Below are 21,130 nucleotides of genomic sequence, written 5' to 3'. Positions count from 1 at the left end.
ATGAGGCCGAGATGCAGTGACTGGCCCAAGGTCACCCAGTGAGCTTCATGCCTATGTAGGAATTCGAACCCTGGTCTCCCAGGTCATAGTCCAACACCTTAACCACTACACCACACTATATTATTGTATTTTTAGGGCTTCAATGTTTAATCCAGGGCAGGGAAATCTTCTCAGCTCAAGGGCCACATTGTCTCATAGGCAACCTCCCAGGGGCAATGTTGCAATGCTCATCGTGGCCAGATGCAAAAGTGGGCAGAGTGACATATACGCCTCTGATGTTTGTGTTGGATTGCAACATTCCAGCCGTGCAGAGGCCAGAGGCTTCTACACCTTCCTCTCACCCCCATGTCCTCAGCCTCCATCCAGTAAAGCAAGCATGGTCACAGTTGAAGGAAGAACTCCAGCCAGGCAAAAGCACTCAAGGAGGGCATGGAGCAGGGCTGATGGCCGGAAGAGAGGAGGATGTAGCCAAAAGAAAGTCCAACGGGCTGGATTTGGCCCCCAGGCCTGGTGTTCCTCTTGTTTAGCCAATTCATTAGTCTGGTTATGATTTTTAAGAACACCTTTTGATCAGCTGAAAAGGTGTTTCAATTCACTGGGCAGGAGGCTTTTTTGGTAGAGAGAATTTTAAAATACAAGTACTTATAGAGCCAGTGCGTTGCAAGTGCCTTCTTAACAACAGCATTCACTCCTGCGTGTAAGAGAACAGAGAACGCCTGCTATAACAGATGCATGCATCATTCAAAAACAACAGCAAATGGAGATAATGTACTTTTGTTTCAGAATTGTTTCTATGCCAATTTATGCAGTTAATTGATCAGTCAACTAAAATTCATTTGAATGAATACGATCTCTCATGGTTTCAGATATCCAGCCTTTAAAAAGTATTTCTAAGAGGACTGAAATTGACTATACCAGAATCTGCTCAATATGGTTTAATCAATTGAATACCTTCTTTGAATTTTTTTAAGAAGAAGTGAATTTCTCAGTAGCATTAAGGGTAAAGTCAGTTCTTCTTGAAGCAAAAAAAAATCATCCAAACCAGATTTTTTTTTTTTTTGCTTGTTTATTTCTTGTCTGTCCTTATGCTTACAGGTTGTTAATTTAGCCAGAACTAGAATTTCATACAGTTTCACGAGCCATTCATTGTTATCTCGTTGTCTCACTCTCTCCCATGGCCTCCCATAAAAGCTCTGCCCCTCTTTACAGAGCCCCAGTACAGATGGTTTCAAAACAAAACAAGGCCAACCTTTGCCATATGCAGTCCAGGTGTCTGCCAGAGGCGAGTTCTTCCTTTGCTTCTGCTTTACTGTTTTTCCATAACCCCCAATGATTACTGCTATATTCCAGCTCCTCCTGAGCAACATGCCAGGCAGCTACAACCAAAACCAGCCCAAGAGCTGCCAGCCCTGTGATACTGAGGCCTCGCTTGGAACAAAAGCAACCCAAAGATGGGCCAGTGAAAATATTGACTTTCCAGCTAATAAAACTGAATTCCATGAAAGCTACAACTTCAAACGTAGAAAATCCATCAGCATTTCATAAATATTTGAAAGCATGGGATTGTGGCTGGGGCTAGAGCTGTAGAGGAGGCCTGTGGCTTAGCAGGCAAATGGAGGGGGCAGGTGGTGTGCAGGCCACTGGGGTCAGAAGGATGCCTCAACATTGCCAGTGAGGAGGGGAGCCACACAACCATCATGCTAGACCGCATGCAGAGAGCCTGGCTTTTCCTAGAGGAAAGGGTAATATGCCTGCAGCAATAAGATTGTATCCTCACCTGATGTGACTCCCGACAGCTGCCATTATAAGGGGTTAGTCAAATTTGTGAAAGGGAAGCCTAACAGTGGCAGGCAATAAGGATGGTTTGATGGAATTATGTCGATTCACAAGCATCATGTCATGGAATAGCATTGGCTGGGAATAGGGTTGGGGGAGAAATTCAATTCAGTTCACATTTAAAGCCTCATCTATCAAGTTTCCACTTTCTGAAACAATATGAGAACCGAAACACAGCCATCCTTTGAAATTCACACTTATCTGAATTTTGCAATGCAGTTTTCCAACTGAAGAGTGTTCACAAAATGCATATATTAGGGGAAGGTGTGGATAAAAATGAATACAGTGAAAATAACATGCAAAAATGCACTATATTAGCAGAAATTAACTAAAATGTGTACATACATCTGAATGAATGAATGAATTTATTTAATTCGGTCCAAGACCAGCAATTTTGACACAAATATAAGTACATATAAAATACATTTTACCCAAGCCTGATACCAGGTGATAAAATAATTGAAATAAAAATTAAGATAATTGGACTAAGCTCTTTCTGCGAGCCATGGCCACAACACAGAATTTTGCAACCATATCCGTGATGAATGGATCTTGATCTTCAAGTAAAACATGGACTTCATTTTCTTCAAAAGTTCTGATCCTTTTAAGAAGGCAGGGATAGATGAACAGAGTGCGAAGATCAGAATAAAAGTGACAATGTAACATAATGTGCTCCACCCCTTCCACTGCTCCGGAGTCACAGATACAGTGCCTGTCTGCATAGGGCACTTTCTTATACCTCCCGTCAAGTATAGCCGAGGGAAGAGCATTAAATCTGGCCTGGGAAAATGCCTTTCTGTACTTGGGAAGACTCAAAGTAGTTAGGTAAGTCGCAAGTGCGGGCACCTTTGCACTGGGCTTAATATAGGGAAATGCTGACAACTGACTCATATTAAACTAAACTTCTATGTCCCTAATACGTTGCATGGTGAGTTCTTTGGCTTTGAAATAACCCAGTTGTAATATAGCTGACTGGGAGAAGCCTAAGGACAACAACTTAGAGGTCACCATATGTTTTCATCTAGATTGGAAAAGGTCGGTAAGGATTAATGGGGCAAGACCCTGGGGGGCAAAAATCAGCTTAAGCCACAAATTTATCCTATAAGCCCACGCCCTGGTCTCAACCAACAGGGTGTCTACCTCTCGGCATAATGCAATGTTTGGTACACAGCTGGGCAGGCCTAAAATGCCCCTAATGAATTTTGATTGAACATGTTCGAGAGGGGCATAGTTGCCTTGAGGGCATAACTGTGTTCCATATAAGAGTAGGGGAATTACTCTGGTGTTAAAAACCAACATTGCCGAAGGGGTGTATTGACCCCCTTTGGAGAAAAAGAACAAGAGAAGCACCCTAGTGCTTCTCTGTGCACTTTCACCAGCATTTCTTAAATGATACTCCCAGGAACCCGATGAATGAAAAATAATCCCCAGATATCTATAAAATGGAACTTGTTCAGTCGGATGGTTGTTCAGCCACCAACGATGTTTGGATCTTTTATGGGTAAATATTATGATCTTAGACTTGTCATGATTAATTTTAAGATGTTCTGTCTCACAAAAAGAGCCAAGCGCTTTTAGAAGACGACGCAAACCCACACAGGTTAAGGACAGTAGGACAGCGTCGTCAGCATACAGAAGAGACAACAATGATCTACCCGCTAGCATGGGAGGGTGGGCATTTTCCACAGCAAGATGTTTAATTAGGGGATTAATATAACAATTAAACAGCAATGGCGCAAGGACACACCCCTGCTTAACACCGTTATGTGTTGGAATAGAAGCTGATAACTGGCCCGCTTGATTGCATCTAACTTTTAAAGAGGTGTTCCCGTACAGGTTCTGAATCAAGGTGAGTAATCGCCTATCTTATACTCCCTCAGTTTTTCCCATAGCCTGTCCCTCGGGATCAGGTCGAATGCAGATTTAAAATCAATAAATGCCGCATACAAAGATCCACCAGAGGGGGACATGTACTTTTCCATGAGATGTTGCAATACCAGCCCCTGGTCAAGGGTGGAGCGACCTGCCCTGAAACCAGCTTGTTCCTCTGCTAGGATCTTATCAGCTTCAAGCCACTCCTGAAATTTGACAAGCAGGTGGGAAGCATGAAGCTTGCTAATAATACTTAGCAGGCTGATTGGACGATAATTAGTGGGGTCTGATAGTTTCCCCTTCTTAAATATGGGAATTACAATGGCCAGTCTCCAGTCATCAGGGATATAAGCAGTTTGATCAATGTGTGTAAACAGGGCTGCCAAAAGTGGTGCCCACCAGTCCACATTATCCTTGAGGAGTTCTGGAGGCATGTTGTCGCTTCCTGGGACCTTACCCAATTTAAGTTTATCGATAAGCAACACAATTTCCGAGACTGACACTGGGGGCCATTCGGGAAGCAATTCCAATTGATTTGTCGCCTCATCTATACGGTCTTTGAAAGCAGGCTTGGAGAAAATCGACCTAAAGTGAGCTTCCCACGCCGTAGGAGAGATATAAAAATCCACGTTCGCAGTAACAGACTGGCATCCTCTGGCAACCAGTTTCCAAAATTTGGGTTGGTCTCTCATTCTGACTGCTTTTATCAAGTTTTCCCAATCTTCCTTCCTAGCATGTTTTTTTTATTATTATTATTAGAGCTTTATAATTCCTCTTAAGCTCAAAATACTCCCCAGGCAAGGAGGGCAAGTCTAAGGATCTATACTCCCTGTATTTATCCAGCAGTAGGTTCTTTAGGGTGACACATTCATGGTCGAACCATGGTTTGGAGTTATATCGTTGGGCCCTAAGCCTTCTAGTAATTTTGGGGGCTAAAAGTTGGCAAATAGAGGAGATAAGTTCCTGGAAAAGATCTATCACTACAACTGGGGATTGTGCGGTTATTATGGCTTCGCGGATACAAAGGGCTACCTCGGTCTGGAGAAATTTTGACATATTTGTGCCTAGTATCGGGGACCATTTTAAGCGAGCAGGTCTGTGCTCAGCCAACAAATTCAACATTGGCTCACACTCCAAGTAATTTACTTGAGCTTCAAGATTTAAGGTCAAGCACAAAGGTAAGTGGTCACTATCACCCCTCGCCCCCACCTCGCAATATGATACCCTTTCAAAGAATTTGCAGGAGGTTATAAAATAGTCGATGGTCGATGCTCCCTGGTTAGCTACAAATGTAAATTCACCTCGAGTATCGCCCTTTGTAGAGCCGTTCAAGATCACTAGATCAAGAGTATTCGTCAATTGTACAAGAAATAACCTGGTGAAATTGCATTTCTGATCCTTAGAGTGCCTCTGCAGAAGAGCATGCTCTTGTTCAGCAATCGGCCGAGGAAGATGAAAATGTGAATACAGCTCCTCATTACTGGCTCCGATCCTAGCGTTAAAATCTCCGGCTATCAAAGCCAGAGATTCAGGATAATTGTTAAGAAGCTTCTCAATAAACCCCTCCAACTTTTCCCAGGCATCTCTGATCTCACATTTCCTGTTTAAAGGGGGGATATACACGTTAATTAACAACAAGGTGAAAAGAGGAAATTTGAGCAATACAGCCAATGCTAAATTGTCCAAAGCCCCAATCCTCATAATAAGAATATCAAGTTTAGTTGTAGCTAGGATTGATAGTCCCCCTTTCGGACGGCCACCCGTAGTACTGGGGATGGCCACAAGCGAATGTACCAGGAAATCATTCAGGAGTAAGTCAACTTTACACCAGGTTTCTTGAAAGAGAATGAGATCATAGTCCTGTATAAAAGTAAGGAACTCAGGATCACGAGCTTTGTTTGCCCAGCCAGCTATATTCCAGGACAGGACAGATACTTGGGCAGACCTGTAGGCTGTATTTAATAAATGAGGAGGGTGTTTATTAGGAGAAATTCACACTAAGATGCTGAAGAATTTTCATGAGTTTTTTTTAAAAAAAATTGCAAAGTGCTGCAGAAATGTGGAGAACTTAAGATTGGGAAAATGAGAAGCAGAGAGAACCAAAAATAACAGATCCTTCCATCTTTAGGTGAGAAGTAAGATTAGCAAAGAGCTTTTTTCTTCCCATCCTGCTTGTGGGCTTCCCAGTGTCTGGTCACCACAGCAGTGCCAGCTGGTGGCTCCATGTCAGTGGGGCAGCAGAATCCACTCTGTGTTTTAATTCAAACTTTCAAAGAGCTGCCCAAGGTGCTGAGAGTTATTAGGAGAGTCCTATTCTCCTCACAGAGTGACCATTCCCAGAGTGGTTTAACAGTCATTCCCTCTTCCCAGAAAACCATGGGAGTTGTAGCTCTTTGAGGGAAACAGGGGAGACCTCTCAGCACCCTTCACAAACTACCCTTCCCAGGATTTTCTGGGGGAAGCCATAAAGTGGAATAATAGTGGGATATGTGTATGGTGTGAATGTGGGTCAGCAACACTTATGCATCCCTTGCAACCGGGACAGGCATCAAGAGTTGCTGTGATAAGGCACCTGTCAAGGGCCCAGCAGGAGACTCACTGAGAAGAGCTTCCTGTACCTGCTCTTCTTCTCTACCTTTGCAACCTCTTGCTCTGGTTCAGATAATGGCAGCAGTGACAGAGGAGCAAGAGATGCCATGGCCTGCTTGCTCATTGGGCCTCTGCCTAGCAAGGAGCAGGTGTTGTCAATGAGGTGGAATAGCCATGGGCAATAATGCCAGTAGTGAGGAGGTAGATTCGCTGAGGAAGGAGAACCATGGATGGTGTTCTGCCCAAAGGCCCTCTAAAACCTGGAGCTAGGGATGGGAAATAAATTCAATTCTGTTTACATTGAAGCTGAATCTATCAAAACTTTCCAAAACAATATGAGAAGCAAAACTGCTAAATTCACACTTATCCAAATTTTTGAAATACAGTTTTCAACCAAACTGTTTTCACAAGATGGCATATATTAGAGGGAAAGTGTGTAAAAATTAATATGTTTTTGAAAAAAGCATACTAAAATTCATTATATTAGGAGAAACTGCTTGCAGCAGAACTCTCCCCACTTGCAATTCCCAGCAAGTGGTATTCAGAGGTATACTGCCTCTGGTGGAAGTAGAACATGGCCATTGGGTTTTTAAATTGTTTTTAAAAATGTGTTTTTAAATTTGTATATCTGTATATTTGTTTTTAATGTTTTTAATTATTGTAAACCACCCAGAGAGCTTCAGCTATGGGGTGGTATACAAATGCAATAAATAAATAAAAATAAAAATGTGTACACTCATCAAAGCTGCAGACAAAAATGTTTTCAGTAGGAGGAATTCATGTTAAAATACTGAAGATTTTTCACATAGTTTTTTTAAGAAAACAGATCGCAGATTGCTGCAGAAATGTGGAGAACTGAATTTAAGACTGGAAAAATGAGAAATGAAGAGAACCAGAGACGGACAGGCCTTTCCATCCCTACCTGGAGCCTGCATTGCTGCAACTTCAATTTGGGCCCTTGCCGTAAGGGAAAGCTGACTCAAACCTTTGCAAAAACAGCACTAAGGAAGTGTGTGCTAGATCTTGTTTCTAGAAACCCAGGCACAAAGGAGAGAGACCTTCAAAAGTGCCATATATCTTGATCCAGTGTATTGCAAGACAAAAGATTCTTTCTGAGGAGGCCAACGTGTTCCTTCTTGTGATATAATGGAATTTCTAAGATTCACATACACACAATTGCCTTGACACCAATTTGTTAAACAGGATGCATTTCTTCTCTTAGACTTGCTCCTAGGGATGGAGGAGAAATTGGATTCAGATTGCTTTTAAAGACAAACCTGAAATACTAATTCACACTTTCTGAAACGATGCTCAAACTGATATGCAGCCAGCCTTCAAATTCGCATTCCTCTGAATTTTGCAATGCAGTTCTCTAGCCATGTAATGTGTACAAAAATATATATACTAGGTAAAGTGTGCATGTAAATGCATATATTTATGAAAATAACAAACAAAAATGTATTATATTAGGGGAAATTGCTTTGCAAAAATGTGTATGTTATGAAAAAGTGCATGCAAATGTGTATAGTCAGAGAGACTGACACTGATGCTGATGAGTTATCATGAGGCCTTTTTTAAAAAAGCAAATTTAATGTGGAAATGTATAGAACTGAAATTAAGAGTGGAAAATGAGAAACAGAGAAAAATGGACATACAGCCCATCTCCGCTTGCTCCTAAAGAAAAGGTGTATGTCTCAAAACACACATTGGACTTTAAATGTCATGTGTATAAAAATGTACAGACTAGCGTAAAGTGTGAATATAAATGCATATATTGAATACAATTATTATTATTATTATTATTTATTTCATTTCTAAACCGCCCATAGCTAATAGCTCTCTGGGCGGTGTACAAAACAAGATTAAAATACAATATTAGAATAAAATCAGTAACAAAAAGCAACAAAATTAAACTAAAACATTAAACATAAAAACATTGAACATTAAAATGCCTGGGAGTATAGCCAGGTCTTAACCTGGCACCTAAAAGAAAGAACTGTAGGCGCCAGGCGTATCTCCTCTGGTAAGCTGTTCCACAGTTCGGGGGCCACTACAGAAAAGGCCCTAGATCTAGTAACAATCCTCCGGGCATCCTGGTGAGTTGGTACCCGGAGGAGGGCCTTAGATACTGAACGAAGTGAACGGGTAGGTTCATAGCGGGAAAGGCGTTCCACAAGGTATTGCGGTCCCACACCGTGCAAGGCTTTATAGGTCAAAACCAGCACCTTGAATCTGGCTTGGAAACAAATAGGGAGCCAGTGCAAGCGAGCCAGGACAGGTGTTATATGCGCGGACCGATTGGTCCTCGTCAACAACCTGGCTGCCGCATTTTGCACTAGCTGAAGTTTCCGAACAGTCTTCAAGGGCAGCCCAACATAGAGTGCATTACAGTAATCCAGTCTAGAAGTTACCAGAGCGTGAACAACTGAGGTGAGATCATCACTGTCCAGATAGGGGCATAGTTGGGCTACTAAGCGAAGATGGTAGAACGCATTCCGTGCCACCGAGGCCACTTGAGCCTCAAGCGACAAGGAAGGGTCAAAAAGGACCCCCAAACTACGAACATGTTCCTTCAAGGGGAGTGTAACCCCATCGAGAACAGGAGAAACATCCACCATCTGGGAAGGGAAAGAGCTCACCAACAGTGTCTCAGTCTTGTCTGGATTGAGTTTCAATTTATTAGCTCTCATCCAGTCCATTATCGCGGTCAGGCAACGGTTTAGCACATCAACAGCCTCACCTGAAGAAGGTGAAAAGGAGAAGTAGAGCTGCGTGTCATCAGCGTACTGATGGCAACCCACTCCAAAACTCCTGATGACCGCACCCAGAGGCTGCATGTAGATGTTAAAGAGCATAGGGGACAAAACCGACCCCTGAGGGACTCCACAATGGAGAGTCCAGGGTTTCGAGCAATGTTCCCCAAGCACTACCTTCTGGCGACGATCCGCTAAGTAGGAGCGGAGCCACTGCCAAGCAGTGCCCCCAACTCCCAACTCCGCGAGTCTCCCCAGAAGGATACCATGGTCGATGGTATCAAACGCTGCTGAGAGATCAAGGAGAATCAACAGGGTCACACTCCCCCTGTCCCTCTCCCGACAAAGGTCATCATACAGGGCGACCAAGGCTGTTTCAGTGCCAAAACCGGACCTAAAACCGGATTGAAACAGATCCAGATAATCGGTTTCATCCAAGAGCGCCTGGAACTGGCCAGCGACCACCCGCTCCAAAACCATTCGCCACCGGTCTATAGTTGTTCAACACATCTGGGTCCAAAGAAGGTTTCTTTAAAAGAGGTCTTACTACTGCCTCCTTGAGACTACCAGGGACTACACCCTCTCTCAAGGAGGCATTTATTACCTCCTTGGCCCAGCCGGTGGTTACAGCCCTGCCAGTCTTCACCAGCCAAGATGGGCAAGGGTCCAGAGCAGACATGGTCGCCCGCACCATTCCAAGCACCTTGTCCACTTCCTCGAGCTGCACCAACTGAAATTCATCCAATAATAAAGGACAAGGCCACGCTCTGGACACTTCAATGGATTCATCTGTCATAACATCAGAGTCTAAGTCCCGACGGATGCATACAATCTTGTCCTGGAAGTGCTCCGCAAATTTGTTGCAGCGGGCTTCCGATGTTTCCTTAGTATCATGAGGGCCAGAATGTAGAAGCCCTCGTACCACCCTAAAAAGCTCCGCTGGGTGGCAAAGAGATGATCTAATGGTGGTAGCAAAATAAGACTTTTTCGCCGCCCTAACCGCTTTTATGTACAACTTAGTGGAAGCACTTACCAAGGAATGATTACATCCGTCAGGAGTTCGCCTCCACCTGCACTCTAGCCTCCTTCTCTCTTGCTTCATCACTCTCAGCTCCGGGGTATACCACGGTGCTGTATGAGTTCTGCACCGAAGGGGCGCGCGGGAGCGATCATGTCGATGGCCCGGGTCATCTCCGTATTCCACAGGTTAACCATGGTCTCGACAGGAGCACCAGTGCTATCAGCCAGAAAAACTCCCAGAGCCCTCTGGAAAGCTACAGGATCCATAAGCCTCTGGGAGCGGACCAACTTAATAGGTCCCCCACCTCTGCAGAGGGAAAGGGCTGTTGTGAGTCTAAAACTCAGCAAGCGGTGATCTGTCCATGACAACGGAGTAGATGAAAAATACCCCACCCTCAGATCACCATCTCCATGACCAGTGGCGAAGATCAAATCAAGAGTATGTCCTGATACATGTGTCGGGCCAGTAACAATTTGAGACAGCCCCATGGTTGTCATGGAGGCCATGAAGTCCTGAGCCGCCCCGAGCAAGACAGCCTCGGCATGGATGTTGAAATCCCCCAGTACTACGAGTCTGGGGGACCTCAACAATACCTCCGAGACTATCTCAGTCAGCTCAGCTAGGGAAGCCGTTGGGCAGCAAGGTAGGCGGTACACCAACAGTATTCCCAGTCTGTCTCCTTGGCCCAGCACAAGATGAAGACACTCCAAACCAGTCGCCGTCTGGACAGGGTGCTTGGTGAGAGAGAAATAACTCCTATAGACCACAGCAACCCCATCTCCCCGGACCTCAGATCTACCACAGTGCTGCACCAAATACCCAGGTGGGCAGAGCTGGGAGAGAGCAACTCCTCCCTGCTCACCCACCCAGGTCTCGGTAATACACACAAGATCGGCACCTTTCTCCACGATCAAATCGTGGATAAGGGGGGTTTTATTAGCGACCAACCTGGCATTTAAAAGCAGCACCTGGAGATCCGAGAGCTGGCTGACAGTACAACCAACAGTCCTGTGTATATGAGGAGAACCGGAACAAGGCACAGACACAACTTGTCTGGGACGAGTTCCCCTTACCTGGCACGTTCTCCTCCCAACACCATACCTCCCATTACCCGTCACTACGTTAATTGGGGCCCCCGAAACTCCCCTTGTTAGGGCCAGAGTATGTTCTCCCAGGCACATCATAAAATAAATCTAATATGACAAAACACTAAAAAACAACACACAACACAATATTCACACACATCCACTCAATCTCATTCACACAACAACCAACCAACAAACAACAACAATTAAAATACAGCCAAACAACAACAATAAATAACATTAAAAGCCCTCCTCCATAACAAGCCTTGTCTACAGGAAATATCGTCAACAGTGCTGGAAAATGTTCCTCATACGTTCTCCTGCCGCCGCCGCCGCCACCAGCCGGACCACGACGACAACCTGGCCTTCTCCTGCGGTGCTCTCACCACCACCAGGCCAGGATGTCTATGATAGAACCGTTCCGTGTGGCAGTCTCTCGTTGTCGTCACTCCACGCCAGGCCGTCCCAAATCACACCCAGAGCCCAACCAGCCTCGTCAGTGCTCTCACTACCGACGGGCTGCTACACGGCCCCTGGGCATTCACTCGAGCATCTGCGCCGTTCTCCACACCCCGGCCATCTTGCTGTACCAACGTCACTCCACGCGGCGTCCTCCATGCCCCAGCCAAGCCTCTTCCCGTCTCCTGCACCGCTCCATGCGACATCCTCCGTGCTGTGCGCCTGGACCCTTTCCGTGATGCTCTCACCATCACAGGGCCAGGCCCACCACGACGCCCCAAGCCCCGCGTGCAACGCTCCGAGCCCAGCCGACTCATCAGTGCTCTCACCACTGACGACAGGCCGGCGCTCCCCGCGGCCTACGGCCGGGCGAGCAGTGGCCCAAACCAGAACTCCAATGGTCCACAGCGGCGGCGGCACAGCAACGACACAGCCCGCAGCAAAAACGGACGGGCCAGCAGCGGCAACAACACCAGCCGCAATGATAGGCGACACAGTCCGCAGCGTCGGACAGGCAACGGAGAGAATGACCCAGCCACAACAACGGCACCCCGAGGAGCAAACAAGGCAGCAGCAGTCCACAGCGACAGCAACGAGCGACAACGGCACCCCAACGGCACCCCAGGTACACAGTAGTTGACAGACAAGCAGGCAGGCAGATGGAATGATGGTAAGTAATATTTTAAAAGATAAAACGCGGAGCTCCCTGCTGAGCTCCCTGCTGAGCATCCGCCTCAGTCGCCATCTTTGCCTTCCTGTGTTATATTAGGGGAAATTGCTTTACAAAAATGTGTATATTATGAAAAATTGAATGTACACATGTGTATATTTGGATAAATTGGCACTAAGATGCTGATGAATTATCATGAGGTGTGAAGCTGTGGAAGACTGAACTGAGGAGTGGAAAAGTGAGAAATAAAGAGAAAGTGAAATTGACCAATTCATCTCTTCTGGATCATTCCAGAGTGTACGACATGGAATAATGGGCTCAAGTTACAGGAAAACAGATTTCAGCTGAACATCAGGAAACCAGCAAGACAGTCTCTTTCAAGTGAATGCAAAGGATTGAGGGTTCTGACTTTCTTCCCTTTACCCATATCTATTCAGAGTCCTTATATGTTAGATGTTAGCTCTTCTAATCTTGCAGGTTTGCAACAGCAGTCATTTGAATAGGCAGATTTTAACGGTGGAGACCCCACTGGAGAATTTTTGGGTCTTGGGAGTTATCAGGAAAATAAATGAGGAGTCAGACAGCTGAATATTCTTATAATATGCTATCTGTTCATGTCTTGCACACTACAGCTATTAAATGCACTCGAGGTAGCCTTGGCCATATCAGAATCATAAATCAGAAATACATATCAGAAGTGGGTATATTGTAGCATACAATTAATACATAAAGTATAGAAACCTTGTTGTATAAAACCTTTTCCGGCTGATAGGACCGGCGCTCCTGTTGAAGCCCTGGTTAATCTGTGGAATGCGGAGATGGCCCGGGCTGTCGACACGATCGCTCCTGCGCGCCCTCTCCTTTGCAGAGCTCATTCAGCTCCTTGATATACTCCAGAGTTGAGGGCGATGAAGCAAGATAGGAGGCGGCTTGAGCGGAGATGGAGACGAACTCCTGATGAATGCAACTATACGCTGGTTTGTGCTTTCACCAAGCGGTATATAGGAGTGGTGAGGGCGGCGAAAAAACAATATTTCGCCGCCACTATTAAGGCATCTCTCTCCCGCCCAGCGGAGCTTTTTAGAGTTGTCCGAGGGCTACTCCATCTAGGCCTTCAGGACACTGTAGATACTTTGGTGGCCCACTGCAATGAGTTTGCTGAGCACTTCCAGCATAAGATCTTGCATTCGTCGGGACCCAGACTCTCATTTTATAGCAGTTAACCCTAGTGAGGTGTCTGGTGCACAGTCTTATCATGTTTTGTTGGATGAGTTTCAGTCGGTTCAGTTCGAGGATGTGGACAAGGTGCTTGGACAGGTACGTGCAACCACTTCGGTACTAGATCCTTGCCCCTCTTGGCTAATAAAAACTGGCAAGGAGGGAACAGTTGGCTGGGCCAGGGAAGTGATAAATGCCTCCTTGCGAGAGGGAGTGGTCCCTGGCTGTCTGAAGGAGGCAGCAGTGAGACCACTCCTGAAAAAGCCTTCCCTGGACCCAGAGGATTTCAGCAGCTACAGACCAGTGGCAAATGTTCCATATCTCGGCAACATCTTGGAACGAGTGGTTGCTGACCAGCTCCAGGCGCTATTGGATGAAACCGATTATCTAGATCCATTTCAATCGGGTTTCAGGCCCGGTTTCGGCACTGAGACGGCCTTGGTCGCCCTGTTTGATGATCTATGTCGGGAGAGAGACAGAGGGAGTGTAACTCTGTTGATTCTCCTTGATCTCTCAGCGGCTTTTGATACCATCAACCATGGTATCCTTCTGGAGAGGCTTGCGGAGTTGGGAGTTGGAGGCACTGCGTGGCAGTGGTTCCGCTCCTACTTGGCGGGCCGTCTCCAGAAGATAGTGCTTGGGGAACATTGCTCGACACCGTGGGTACTCCAATGTGGGGTCCCGCAGGGTTCGGTTTTGTCTCCCATGCTTTTTAACATCTATATGAAGCCGTTGGGTGCGGTCATCAGGAGTTTTGGAGTGCGGTGTCACCAGTACGCTGATGACACGCAGCTCTACTTCTCCTTTTCATCTTCCTCAGGTGAGGCGGTCAACGTGCTGAACCGTTGCCTGGATGCGACAATGGACTGGATGAGAACTAACAAACTGAGACTCAATCCTGATAAGACTGAGATGCTGTTGGTGGATGGTTTTTCCAATCAGATGGTGGATACATATCCTGTCCTGGATGGGGTTACACTCCCCCTAAAGGAACAGGTTCGTAGTCTGGGAGTCGTTCTAGACTCTTCCCTGTCACTTGAGGCTCATGTAGCCTCTGTGGCACGGAATGCGTTCTACCAACTTCGATTGGTAGCCCAGCTACGTCCCTACCTGAGTAAGGAGGATCTTACATCAGTAGTACATGCTCTGGTAACCTCACGTTTGGATTACTGTAATGCGCTCTACGTAGGGCTACCTCTGAAGACGGTTCGGAAGCTACAGCTGGTGCAAAATGCGGCAGCCAGACTGCTAACAAGAACAAAGCGGTCTGACCATATAACACCTGTTTTGGCCTGCTTGCACTGGCTTCCAATACGCTTCCGGGCCAAATTCAAAGTGTTGGTATTAACCTATAAAGCCTTATACGGCGCGGGACCTCAATATCTGTCGGAAAGCCTCTCCCGCTATGAACCGGCTTGTACACTACGGTCTGCTACGAAGGCCCTCCTCCGGGTCCCGACTCATAGGGAGGCCCGGAGGGCAGTGACAAGATCAAGAGCCTTCTCAGTGGTGGCCCCCGAACTATGGAATAGTCTCCCCGAGGAGGTTCGCCTGGCGCCGACACTATCATCCTTTCGGCGCCAGGTTAAAACCTTTCTCTACTCCGAGGCATTTTAATTTTTTGTTAATGATTGTAATGTTTGTAATTTGATTTTAGCCTTTGCTGTTTTTAGATTGTGAAATTTGATTTTAGACTGATGTTTTTGTATTATATTGTATTTTATTGTATGTATGTTCACCGCCCAGAGAGCTATTGCTAGTCGGGCGGTATATAAGTTTTAAAAAATAAAAATAAAAAATAAATTCAGGGTACAGCATCTATTATGCTACACTGCTGCAAAAGACTGAGTCCAAGTTCCAAGTCTTACTAAAACAAGAGTTACAAAGTAGTTGGAAATGCATGCAATTCAGTCTTCCTTCTTTGACTAGTACTATAAGAGCACTAGTAAAGTACAATTCAATCAACCCTACTTTTATATATGAGGCTATACCCTATGTCACAACTCAGACTGTTATCATGGCTGCATGAGATCACAACTCATACTGAAGTATGTCAGGTGTTTCAGAGAACATGGTCCATTCCCACAGCAGTGCATCTCGTGTTTACTTCTAATATGGCAGATTGCCTGGAACACTGGCTGCTGCAACATTCCATTTCCCGCAACTCCATATAAGGCTGTTCGTTCCAGACTGTTCCTCTCAGACAGTGTTTTAAACACTATTCTTAAAGACTATTCATAAGACATAGTAGTATTGATACATTTATTTATTTATTGCATTTGTATACTGTCCCATAGCCGAATGTCGTGTCCAGGTTGAGGCTCAGGAACCAGACCAGTTGGTGAAAGCAAATCAGTTTTTATTAAAGTGATATCCAGACAAAGACTACGTCGTCTCATGAACTTTAACTACTAAACATAACCTGCAACAGAGAAGAGTTGACAGAACAAGGAACCACTACTCCCCCTGTCCCTTAAGAAGGGGGCAAACGTGTGCTAATTTTCTCACCAATGAATTTATCTTCATTGGGGGCATAAATACCCACTATCAAAATTTTTATGCCCTGTAAAGTAATTTCAACCCCCACAAATCTACCACTATCATCCAGTAATATCAATTTAGGAAACGATTGTGGTTAATGTAAAGAACAACTCCATTTTTTTTTGATCCAGCCGAAATAAATTCTTCACCCAAATTTTTACAAATCAAATATTTGGAATCTTTCTTCTTAATATGAGTTTCTTGTAAACAAATTATATCCAATTTTAATTTTTTCAAATAATGAAACACTTTGTTTCTCTTCTGCGCCGTGTTGGCTCCATTTATATTCCAAGTTAGATATTTGTAATCCGTCTTTAAGCGTGTATTTTAAAATGTACCTGATGCTCCCTTTAATCCATCATCTTCCTTCCCCTCCTCTGCATGTTCCTGTTGACTTTGTTTCCCAGGAATTATATCCATATCTTTAAGTTTATCTTCTTCCATGTCTTTTGAAGCTTTTCTCAAGAAATCCCTTGCTTTTTGAACAGTATTCAATCAATATTTCTGTTGTCTGAATGTAAAAATCACTCCTTCTGGAACATCCCATCTAAATTGAATTTTGCATTGCTTAAGTTTTTCTGTAAAGAAAGCATATTCTTTTCTCTTACGTAAAAGTCTAATAGGAATTTCTTTCATCACCAGTATTTCCTTACCATCAATTTTAAAGGTATTGTTGAAGTGTTGTTGTAATACCATATCTCTGGTCGTCTTTTTTATAAAGTGAACAAGCACATCTCTTGGAAATTTTTTCATTGTTGCATATCTGGAATTAATTCTATAAACTTTATCTATTTCAAATTTCATCCGATCTTCATTCAAATCCAGAAATTTTACTAAAGCATTAACAATTTTATCTCTGATGTCTTCACCTGTTTCCTCAGGGATTGCACGGAATCTCAAACAATGTTCTTTATTTTTCATTTCAGTCACAGCCATGTACTCCAATTTTTTTTCTAATTCCAGATTTAATATATCTGTTCTATTCTCCAAGATTTGTACCTTTTCTTTAGTATTTTTTGCATCCTCCTTTATTTGCCCAATTGTCCCTTTAATCTCATCCACTTGTGTTTTAATATAGTCTTTTATATCTATCAATTCAGTTTTCATTTCCTGTTTTATATCACTAATCCCTTCCATTATTTTTTGAAACATATCTGGGGGTATAACCCCTTCCTGTGGATCAATTGAACCTCTTCGCTCCTGAGCCTTAGCTGCTTTTCTAGTTGTCATTCTCAAAAGAAGCCTTTAATTCCTGATATTAACCACTGTTCCAAAACCTAGAGGCAGTCTATTTCTTTTTTTTTTCCTCCACCAACAAAAGTTAATATTCCAGGCCTGTTATTATAGTCCGGCCAGCACAGTTCTTATCTACGTCCAGGAATGCAAAACAATTCTGGTTCACAACACCAAGCGATTAGTAACATATACGAACAGCAGATTCGTCCAAAAAGAAACAATCCAAGGAGAAAAATAGTCCAAAATATATTTCCATCAAATAATAATTACCTCTCATCCGTTTTTAATCTTTAAAACTCCAAATTCAGGCCAGCTTTTTGTCGTAAAAAAAAATATATAAATTGTTTACATTTTCTTTCTTCCTTAATTATATTTAAAAGAGAAAAAGTATGACTCACCCAGATTTCTCAGTTGCTGATTCGTAAACAAATCCCTTTTATTGTAGTAATTTAAGCCAAATGATAAGATTTAGACAGAAGGAGGCTCGCTGGTTAAGAACATTTTTAGGAAGAAAAAAAACGCTTTGCTTTTTTTCAGTACAGCTTGTTGGAAGTCCTGACTCCGTCTTCAGCCGATCAGTATGCCTTCTTATCTCAAGGAATTCCTGATCAATTCCAGCAGCCAACAGCTCAACGAAGTCCTGTGGAAAATCTGATCGGTTCACCTATACCTTGGAGAACATTTAAGCCAGTCAAAGTTTCCTCTTGGCTGGCTTTTAAACTGAAAAAAGCTTCCTCTGAGGCAGAGATCTCTCAGAGACAACCACCAGCTGGGCACTCACTTCCGGGAAGTCCCCGTCTGTTGGACATTCAAGGTCCTCGGTCCCAGACAGTTCTATCTCTGAGATTCCCTCCCCCTCTTCTGCTTCTCCTTCACACGACTCTGTCCAAATGACCTCCTCCCTCTCCTCATCGTCTGAAACTTCAGGGCCCCAATCCTGCATCCTGACACCATCCCCTCCTCCATGCTGTGCTCCCCCCCAACTTGTCGGCTTAGGACAATGAGGGAACCATTGATGAAAGTCTCTTATTAAGTCCGGAGCATGGATATCGCTCTCATTTTCCCACAATCTGTCAGCTGGTCCATAACCCTTCCAATGAATCAAATACTGTAGTTTATTACGCTTTCTCCTTGAGTCCAGAATCTCTGCCACTTCAAACTCAGTTTGCTCATCCACTATTAATGGCGCCCCTGGAGATTCCACCGGTCTTAACTCACTGGGAGAGGCGGCTTTCGTTAACAAGGAGTGATGAAACACAGGATGTATTTTAAAAGTATCTGGCAACTTCAGACGATAAGCCACTGGGTTAATTTGCACCTCTATTTCAAAGGGTCCCACTCTCTTATCCTGCAGCTTCCTGCATTTGCCCGGCATCTGGAAGAAGTGGGTAGACAACCATACCTTGTCTCCTATCTGCAGTGGGGTCCCCTCCCGTCGATGTTGATCAGCAACTCGTTTATACTTCACTTTGGCCTCGTCTAATTGTTGTTTCAGTATCTGCTGCACCGCCTGAAGCTCCTGCAGAAATTCCCCTGCGGCCGGTACAGGCATACTCCCTGTACTGCTGGGGAAAGCCTTGGGATGGAATCTATAGTTAGTGAAGAAAGGTGTTTGTCCAGTACTGGTATGCAAGGAGTTATTATAAACAAATTCTGCAAAATGCAAATAGGAAACCCAATCAGTCTGTTGGTAAGACACATAACAGTGCAAATACCTTTCTAAAACAGCATTAAGTCTCTCCGTCTGCCCGTCCGTCTGGGGGTGATGAGCTGAAGAAAGTTTTAGCTCCGTTTGCTGCTGATTCCACACAGCTCTCCAAAATTTAGCTGTGAACTGAGTTCCCCGATCCGAGAATAGGCTATTGGGCAATCCATGCAATCGGTAGATTTCCTTTACAAACAATTTTGCTGTTTCTCTAGTTTCTAAGACTCCTGAGCAAGGAAGGAAATGAGCCATCTTGGTCAATGAATCCACTATGACCAATATAGCTGTCATTCCTTGTGACTTCGGTAGATCAGTTATAAAATCCATGGAAAGGTCCTTCCAAGGTTCACTCGGCGTTGGTAAAGGTTCCAACAACCCTACAGGTTTTCCTGTGTCTGTTTTCGCCTGCATACAGACAGAGCATGATTTTACATAGTTTTCAATGTCTCGGCGCATTTGGGGCCACCAAAAATCCTTAGCTACATTTTGAATGGTCTTAAAAATGCCAAAGTGTCCAGCCGTGATAGAGTCATGACATTGACATAAAATTCTGAGTCTTAGGTCCCCCTTTGGCACATATCTGGCGGCTTTAAACCAAAACAGTCCATCCTTCCAATGGAAACTTACTTCTGAATCCGGATCCTGTTCCATTTCCTGAATGTATCGTTGCATGCATGGATCCCTCTCCTGTGCCTTCTTGAGCGCCTCTTCCCATGAATGCTGGCATAATCCCAACATCAGTTTTTCCGGCGGGACAATGTACTGGGGAGGGCTGCAAACTTCATCTCCTTTATATTGTGGTTGTCTGGATAGAGCATCTGCTCTCTGATTTTTTGCATGGGGATGGTAAGTAATTCTGAAGTTAAACCTGGCGAAAAACTGTGACCAACATATCTGTCTCTGGTTCAGCTTCCGAGCTGTCTGCAGACTTTCCAAGTTCTTATGATCAGAACGCACTTCTATCTGATGCTGGGCTTCCTCTAAGTACTGTCTCCAATTCTCAAATGAGTCTTTGATGGCTAACAGCTCTTTTTCCCACACTGTATAATTTCTTTCGCCATCTTTTAGTTTTCTGGAGAAATATGCACAAGGGTACAATTCCTTCCCATCCATGTCTGGTTGCAAAAGGACCCCCCCCCCGGCTACGTCTGAAGCATCCACTTCGATGACGAAAGGGCGGGTAGGGTCAGCAAAACGCAAAATAGGCTCAGATGTGAATTTCCTTTTCAGTTCCCCAAAATCTCTCGCTGCGTTCTCTGTCCATTGGAACTTTCCTTTTCCCCTTAAACAGTCCGTAAGGGGAGCTGTTAGCTTGGAAAAGCCTGGGATAAATTTTCTGTAGTGATTGGCAAATCCCAGAAAATGTTGTATGTCCTTCTTGGTGGTTGGCTGGCCCCAATCCAATACACAACTCACTTTTCCTGGGTCCATCTCCACTCCTCCTGCCGAGATTCGGTATCTAAGGAAGTCCAAAGATGACAAGTCAAACCCACATTTCTCTAACTTGGCATACAAGTGGTTCTCTCTCAGTTTTTTCAACACAGTTTTCACGTGTTGATCATGTTCTTCCTGGCTCTTTGAAAACACCAGAATATCATCCAGATAACAAATCACGTACTGATCCAAGAGGTCTCTAAACACTTCATTCATAAACTTCTGAAACACGCCAGGAGCCCCACATAGCCCAAAAGGCATCACCAGGTATTCGAATTGACCATAGGAGGTGTTGAACCCGGTCTTCCATTCATCCCCCTCTTTCATTTGAATCAGATTATACGCCCCTCTTAAGTCCAATTTCGTGAAGATTGTTGCAGAACGCAGTCGGTCTAACAACTCCAGAATCAGGGGCAATGGATAACTGTTAGGGATGGTAATTTGATTTAAGGCGCAGTAATCATTACAGGGTCTGAGTTCACCTCCTTTCTTCTTTACAAACAGCAAGGGGGCCCCTGCAGGGGATTGTGAGGGATGGATAAATCCTCGCTTCAGGTCTTTGTCCAAAAACTCTCTCAGAGCTGCTCTCTCTGGCTCTGTAAGGGACTAAATTCTTCCAGCTGGAACGCTTGCTCCTGGCACTAGATCAATAGCACAGTCATAAGGGCGATGAGGGGGCAAGGACTCTGCTTCCTTTTCATTAAACACATC

Source organism: Rhineura floridana, chromosome 14 (genome assembly GCF_030035675.1).
Source record: "Rhineura floridana isolate rRhiFlo1 chromosome 14, rRhiFlo1.hap2, whole genome shotgun sequence".
Classification (NCBI taxonomy): domain Eukaryota; kingdom Metazoa; phylum Chordata; class Lepidosauria; order Squamata; family Rhineuridae; genus Rhineura; species Rhineura floridana.
The sequence above is the reverse complement of the archived record's forward strand: the minus strand, read 5'-3'. Positions refer to the sequence as shown.